This window comes from Equus asinus, chromosome 24 (genome assembly GCF_041296235.1).
Source record: "Equus asinus isolate D_3611 breed Donkey chromosome 24, EquAss-T2T_v2, whole genome shotgun sequence".
In the NCBI taxonomy this organism is placed as follows: Eukaryota; Metazoa; Chordata; class Mammalia; order Perissodactyla; family Equidae; genus Equus; species Equus asinus.
The window spans coordinates 19,352,220-19,360,697 of NC_091813.1; the positions used below are offsets into that span (position 1 = coordinate 19,352,220).

At 40.5% G+C, this 8,478-nt stretch overlaps 1 long non-coding RNA gene across 1 annotated transcript in view; it reads right to left on the reverse strand.

The window, feature by feature from the left end:
• Positions 1–6,132, reverse strand: part of LOC123280438 (uncharacterized) — a 32,892-nt gene extending 26,760 nt beyond the window's left edge. Inside the window, exon 1 of the long non-coding RNA XR_011497803.1 lies at positions 6,015–6,132. This is a non-coding gene — a long non-coding RNA (uncharacterized lncRNA). The remainder of the gene's footprint in view (positions 1–6,014) is intronic.
• Between the last annotated feature and the right edge of the window lie 2,346 nt (positions 6,133–8,478).

Below are 8,478 nucleotides of genomic sequence, written 5' to 3' on the forward strand. Positions count from 1 at the left end.
AAGATTCCACAAAAAACTGTTAGAACTAATGAACAAATTCAGCAAAGCTTCAGGATACAAAATCAACACACAAAAATCAGTTGTGTTTCTATATACTAACAATGAGTAACCTGAGAGAGAATTAAGAAAACAATTCCACTTACAATAGCATCCAAAAGAATAAAATATTTAGGAACAGATCTAACAAAGGAGGTGAAAGACTACTACACTGAAAACTACAAAATACTGCTGAAAGAAATTAAGGGAGACACAAATAAATGGAAAGACATCTAGTGTTCACAGATTGGAAGACAATGTTGTTAAGCTATCAATACTACTCAAACTGAAACTACAGATTCAGTGCAATCCCTATCAAAATCCCGATGGCGTTTTTTTGCAGAAATAGAAAAAAATTCATCCTAAAATTTACATGGAATCTCAAGGGACTCCAAATAGCCAAAACAATCTTGAAAAAGAACTAAGGTGCAGGTGTCACGCTTCCTGATTTCAAAACATATTACAGAGCTACAGTAATTGAAATAGTGTGGCACTGGCATAAGGACAGATGTGTAGACCAGTGGAATAGAATAGACAGCCCAGAAATAAACCCTTGTGTATATGGTCAAATAAATGATCTTCGGCGAGGAGTCCAAGACCATTTAATGGGAAAAGGATGGTTTCATCTGCAAATGGAGCTGGGAAAAACTGTATATTCACATGCAAAAGAATGAAGTGAAACCCTCATCTTACACCATGTATGAAAATTGACGCAAAATGGATTAAAGACCTAAACGTAAGACCCCAAACTATAAAACTCCTAGAAGAAAACATATCAGAAAAGCTTCACAACATTGGATTTGGCCATGATTTCTTGGTTGTGACACAAAAAGCACAGAAAACAAAAGCAAAAATAGACAAATGGGACTATATCAACCTTAAAAACGTCTGTGCATCAAAGGACACATCAGCAGAGTGACAGGCAACCTATGGAATGGGAGAAATTATTTGCAAATCAGATACCTGATAAGGGGTTAATATCCAGAATATATAAAGAACTCCTGCACCCCAACAACAACAAAAAAATATGATAAAAAATGGGCTAACTTGAATAGCCATTTCTCTAAAAATGATATACAAATGGCCAAAAAATATGAAAAGGTGCTCAACAACACCAATCATTAGATAAATGCAAATCAAAACCACAGTGAGACAGCACCTCAAAACTGCTAGGATGGCTACTATCAGAAAACCAAAAAATAGCAAGTGCTGGCGAGGATGTGGGGAAATCAAACCCTTGTGTGCTGCTGGTGAGATTGTAAAATGGTGCAACCGTGGTGGAAAACAGTATGGTGGTTCCTCAAAAATTAAAACTAGAGCTACCAAGGGATCCAGCAATTCCACTTTTGGCTATCTGTCCAAAAGAATTCAAAGCAGAGTCTCAAAGAGATATTTGCACATCCCTATTCATAGCAGCTTTATCACAATAGCTAAGAAGTGGAAGCAACCCAAATGCGCATCAATGGATGAATGGACAAACAAAATGCGATATACACATACAATGGAACATTACTCAGCTTTAAAAAAGAAGTAAATTCTGCATTATGCTACAACATGAGTGAACTTGAGGACATCACACTCAGTGAAATAAGCCAGTCACAAAAAGACAAATTTTACACGATTCCACTTATATGAGGTATCTAAAGTATTCAAATTCATGGAAACAGAAAGCAGAATGGTGATTCCCAGGGGCTAGAGGGAGGGGGAAGTGGGAGTTATTCAGTGGGTATAGTGTCTCAGTTTTGCAAGATTGCAATGTGAATATACTTAACACAACTCAACTGTACACCTAGAAATGGCTGTGATGGAAAAGATTATTTTGGAAGGACTTCAGAGTGGTTTATATAAATACATATTTCTAAAACAAGATTAAATATGGAAATAAGAGAATATGAAAAGGAGGGTAAAAGAAATCTGAATAGAAAAACATAAAATTAAGCTAGAAGTGAGTTTTGTCCACCATATGAATGTTGTAAGGCCTTGTGCTCTGGACTCCAGGCTTTTTTGCAGCTATTGCCAACAAGAGACTAGTTACATGATTCCTGTAATCTACAAAACAATTTACTATATGATCTCAATTGAGTAAAGAAAAACCTATATATATATATATAACCTTGGAAAGAAATATGTCAGAATGTTCAGAAAGGTTATTAGTAGGTAGTAGTTGTATTTTCTTCTTTATACTTTTATATATTTTCTGAAATTTTCACAATTGACTTACAACTTGCAATTAGGAGAATGCTGTTGAGCCTCGTGAGGACTTCGGCAGAAATACGTTCAAAGCCTCGAAGGGAGAAAAGGAAAAAGTACCGAATGTGCAGATCTAGTGCCAGGTAAAACTGACTGCAGAGGGAAAAGGGAAAATTGCCAAGGAGGGGCACCGGCTTTGGTGTGGTTGACGGGCCACGGCCCTTATTCTCGGCACAGAAGTAAAGATGTGAGGAGCTCTGGGTCCTTTATGGGGACAGAGCACTGGGAGAAACAGCTCCTCCTGGGCCACAGTCTTATTCCACAGCTTCCTGCCATGAGCAAGGAACGAGGTGCAGGAGAAGACCCAATGCAAGCGGGGAGAGAGGGCTGAGGTTCTAGCATTTTCTCCTGAGGGAAGACATACAGTTATTGTTTGCTTTTGTTGTTGTTTCTAAAGAACCCAACTTTACTCCCGGGCTGTAAGATTCCATTAATTCGGGCAAATTTTGGCAAAGTCAAATGGAAAGTTATGGAGTTCAGTTCATGATCTGAAAATTTTTAACAGTTTTATTGAAATATAATTTATATATCATAAAATTCAGCCAGTTACGTGTATAATTCAATGGTTTTTAGTATATATACAGAGTTGTGCAAGAGTTACCATAATCTAAGTTTTCATCACTCCAAAAAGAATTCTCATGCCTATTAACCATCACTCCCCATTCTCCTTCATCCCAGCCCTAGGTAACCTCTAATCTATTTCTGTCTCTACAGATTTGCATCTGTACACATTTCATATAAATGGAAACATATAATGTACGGTCTTTTGTGACTGGCTTTTTTTCACTAAGCATAATGTTTTTTGAGGTTCATCCAGTTGTAGTATGTATTAGTATTTCATTCTTTTTTATGGTTGAATAATATTCCATTGTATGGCTATACCTTTTTTTATTTATCATTCATCAATTGATGAGCATTTGGGTTGTTTCCGTTTTTTGACTAGACTCTTAAACTGCTAATAATTTTTCCTCCATGGAGCCTATTTCTTAAAAGTTGTTTTTATGGAAGTCTTATTGGGTGATTAACTCATTTATATTAATCAAAGACTGTTATTCAGAGTTTCCAGATAGCATGAGATAATCAAATATCAATCAATTATCCTCTGAGATAATCAATTGTTATACTAAGCTGATGTTCAGTTCAATCAAAAAACAGAAGCTTGACATTTTAGTTAGCTCACACAGCTTTAAGTTCAATGCCCCATTTCTGGAAGGTTTTCTGATAGAAGGAGAATAATGCACAGCTTCCCATCACTACCTCGGAGGCCATCGAGGAGCCTGGACATAGGACCTCAGGTTGGGCGTCCCTGTTTCAAAGTACAGAAGAGTATACCAGGCACTTCACTTGATTGTTTCCAATTACATAAAGTAACAAGGACTGACTTGCAAAGCATTGGCATAAACCTCCCCAGGGGATCTGGTTTACCGAACAGCAAAAAGTGATCTACGATGAACACATTTGCTGTTGTATAAAATGGTGCTTTGAAAGAGCTTTAGAGTTTTATTCTTACGGAGGTGAAATCTGTTTTAGCCTATTCGTGTTTGGGGTGCACAGAAGGGGACTCCCACCAGTGCAGTCCGTCTCAGTGCCCACTGTCATGGTCCCCAAAAGAGCGAGCACGAGTCCCCTCTCCCTGCCCTCTTTCCGTGCTGCTTGCTCCCAGCCCAGGTGGAGGGGCTGATCCCAGCGACCTGAGTTCATCTCAGGGAAGGGGCTACTCTTGCCAGGGGTGGAACTATCAAAGGAGTTTAAAGATCCAGCAGTTGCTGGTGGAGTCCCTTTTTTTCCAACTCCATTTTAGCTCCCTTTTCTCTTCTCCATCATGGTGTCCAACTTCACTGCCCTGGTCTGAGAAGCAGAAGCAAAGCAAACGGAATGGGAACTCTTGAATGAATTTTTGAAAAATGGGTCTGATGTTGATGAGAAGGTAGGTAAAACGTTGTGAAAAGGAGGCTATTCAGGGAGCGATGCCCTTTTTCTCACTCCCCTACCAATCCAACTAGGCCTGCCCCTGCCCAAAGGCTAGGTCTCCTTGACCTGATTTTCTTTGCCTTCACTAAGACGATCTGTAGCAGAAGGTGCAGGTCAGCTGGGTGGGTCAGCCTAACTGCTGTAACAAACGGTCCCAGACCTCAGTGGCTTAACTCAATAAAAATGTATTGCCGCTCACATCACAGTCCACTGTGGTTGGCAGTCATTCAGGAGGAGCTCAGGCTCCTTCTGTCTCGTGACACCACCATTGTTAACACACGGCCTGGTCATCACAGAAGGGGTGCTCGTGCCTGTAGGTAACATACATCACGCTCTCCAATTTCCATTGGCCAGAACTCACGTGGCCCCAGCACAACTGCAAAGGGGCCTGAGAGGAAAGCCCAATGGGCTGGGTAAACACTTGGCAATGTCTCTGCCTCACCAGCTATGGCTTAGGGGAATGAAAGATATTTTCTATTGCTTTCTGGAGATCTGATTCCATCATCTCTGGAAGAGACTCCTTGTCACAATCTGGTAGTAAATTCTGAGTTTTGCTTTGAATTTAGTGATTAATGGGGATTCATCTGGGGCTGGATCCTTGGATATTCCTGCTTCTCCAGGCTGAAACACCCTCTCAATAGCTTCTAATAGTACCTAAATCAACAGTCAGAGATTCTGAAAAAGTAAAACTCAAGAGCCTTGCTGGATCCATGAGGTGAAGTGGATTTTGTTTATTACTGTAAAGGTAGGAAGAATCCAGCAATGCGCTAGCGCTTCAGCTCTCTCCTGATTTATCTTGCTGGATTTTTTCATCATTGAAAAAAGTTTTGCCTTTGGCAAAAAATGTTGTTGGGATTTTCATTTAGCCTGTGTGCACAAACAACCATAACCTGACTACAGGGAGGCAGTAAAGCCCAGTGGTCAGGAGCACAGGTTCTCAAGCAGACTGCTTTGGTGTCACCTTGGGCCATTTACTTAATTCTCTGTGCCTCAGTTTCCTTATCTACCAAAAGGGGCCAAGAAGATGGCAACGACAGTACCCACTTTGAAGAGGAATGTGGACCGCCTTGCTTATCTTAAGTTCTACCTCCCTCCTTGGGTCCTTCCTCTCCTGCAGAAGTTGAAATGCTAAAAATCTGCATTTCTCGAGCCCCTTTGCAGCTCAGGGTTTGACTGTGATTTAGGACCTGTCATTTAGATGGATTTGTTTGAAATTTGGTAGCCAGACGTGAGGAGGCCATCCTCCCATCTCACTTGGCCATTTTTCTGCGGGCAAGCAAAATCCTGGAGACGTGAGGTGTCCTCTGCAGTGGGGTTCCAGTATCCTTTTTCCAGCTTCCTGGTTGTAACAGCTGTGGCAATGGTAGCAGCTTCTGGAATCTGGCTTCCTAGTCTGGGACGTATTCTTGAATTTACCATCTCTAGTGACATTTAAGGTAGTTGCTCTCTTAGTGGGCCACGTCTGTATTTCTCTGAGAATTACTTCCTTAGGCCCAGCCTAGAACCTACTCCTCCTGTCCATCTGACAATTTTGTAAACACCCAATTTCTTCTGCCAATGCCCATCTTGCTTAAAATACTTTGAGTCGTTCTTTTTTCCTGTAATGAATCCTGATGGAATCAATTATCTCATAGGGTTATCATGAGAATAAAATAATAGCTGTAAAGCACTAAAGCCTGCTATATAGTAAGTACTAAATACCTGTGAGTTTTATTATAATGCAGACTAACGACCAAGAAAGTGAAATGAGCTCTTACCGGATCCTCCGACGAGTTCCATTTTTGGAGATGAATCTGGCTATAGCAGTATGTCAGCCAGCAGCAAATAAAGTGGAGTTTAGTCCTACACGGTCAATCTGCCCACATTTCCTTTCACATGCTAATTCGGGAAAAGCTATTTGGCCCTCTGCTGGCCCCATTACATTGGTAATTGCCATTTCACCCGGTTCTGAGAGGGCGCCACCCCAAATTTCTCTTTAGCTCTTGGTCTCTGTGAGGACATTGTGGATGGAGATACAGATGCATCAGGAACAGCTATTTTATTAAAAAGCTCTCTTTTAAAATCTATTTAATTTCAGAAACCAGCTAAGGAAAAACAACTGGCTATTCTAAAACAAATGCTCATATAAATGAAGAAAATTTGAAACAATAAAATTGTATTTGGTCATTCATTTTTTTTTAAGATTGGCACCTGAGCTAACATCTGCTTTTATTCTTCTTCTCCCCAAAGTTCCCCAGTACATAGTTGTAGGTCCCTCTGGTTGTGCTACGTGCGATGACACCTCAGCACAGCTTGTCCATGTCCGCGCCGGGGATCCAAACCGGCGAAACCCTGGGCTGCTGAAGCGGAGCACAGGGACTTAACCACTTGGCCACGGGGCCGGCCCCCGTATTTAGTCATTCTTTATGAAACTTCCTTTAAGACTTTAAAGGACTAATTTAACATTCGTTACTTCATCTGGAAATTCATTCAGATAAAATAATAAATTACTTTACTTTCTTTTTTGGTGAAGAAGATGGGCCTTGAGTTAATATCTTTTGCCAATCTGCCTCTTTTTGCTTGAGGATGATTGTGGCTGAGCTAACATCTGTGCCAACCTTCCTCTATTGTCTATGTGGGACGCCTGCCACAGCGTGGCTTGATGAGTAGTGCATAGGTCCCTGCCTGGGATCCGAACCCACGAACCCCAGGCTGCTGAAGTGGAAAGCATGAACTTAACCACTACACCATGGGGCCAGCCCCATAAATGATCTTTTTAAAGATGCTCTTCATTGAAGCCACCAGAATTGTCTCTTATTGCTGTTCCTCTTACTGAGCCCATATTTTTATTCCAAAGTGGCTATTAACTTGCCATTTATGAGGAATTTTCATAGCTCAACATCATTAATGAAAATTGGTTTCTTTTTGGCAGATGTTTGTCATCGGTTATGAGAATGGTGATGATTTTTCAACAAAAGAGAGTTTAATTAACTAGCTTTTCCAGAAATTATAATAATTCATTTTCACATCGACACCTTTGCAGAACTGCACATGCATTCTCTATCACCCAAGAAGAATTGCTGGATGCCACCTAGAAGAGGATGGGTAACCCAGAGGACCAGGTGGACTCTGATGAGATTCTCGCTACAACTTTTATTACCAACTTGGGGAAGAATTATTCCTAAATCCCTCTTTCTTCATCCACAAAATAAGAGTTCCTGCTTAGATTTTTTTTTCCTGAGGAAGATTAGCTCTGAGCTAACAACTGCCAGTCCTCCTCTTTTTGCTGAGGAAGCCTCATCCTGAGCTAACATCCATGCCCATCTTCCTCTACTTTATACGTGGGACGCCTACCACAGCATGGCGTGCCAAGCGGTGCCACGTCCGTACCCGGGATCCGAACTGGCGAATCCCTGCCGCTGGGAAGCAGAACGTGCGCACTTAACCGCTGCGCCACCAGGCTGGCCCCCTCCTGCTTAGATTTATTATGAAGATTAAAGGTCATATTGTATATAAAATGCTTAGCACAGTGCCTCGTACTGCAAATCTATGAAGCTGCTCCCTATGACCACAGGCAAATTGCTTTATTTTTCTCACTAAAACTTCTTTGCAGAATATTAAGACAAGCTTGTGTGAAGACTTAGCACATGTATGTAGCTATTATTATGCATATTATTCTTCTTTACACGTAGTCAACTGTCTTTGAACCAGAGTATTTGCTTAACGCAGTACTCCTAAAATATGGCAAATAACAAAAGATTGCTGTATTTTTCATAAGTCTCTCAATATTTCTCAAAAATAATAGATTAAAAAAACAACAAAATAAAGCTTAAATAAAAATGGCTATGGGCCAAAATGCCATAGAATCAGTTCATGAATTACATTGTTGCATTAAAAAAAAGGAATATTTTTTTCCTGTCGAGCACCAGTTTATTTCAATCACCAAAGCATGGGAGATCATATCTGAAAACTTTGCTTCTCAGCCCAGAATCTAAATTTACTCCATCGATAGTTTTCATGATATTTCCAGACAGGAAATACAAATTGCTCACAAAAGTATTAAATATTCTTGAGGTTGTTTCTGGGAACATTTTATGTTTACAGTTGTGATTTGAATTATAAGTGTGTAGGGTTTTAAAAAGCCCAAGGCAGAGGGCCATTGGTGGGAATCCTGCCATTGAATTTTTTTTTCCCCCCGCTGAGGAAGATTTGCCCTGCACTAACATAGGTGCCAGTCTTCCT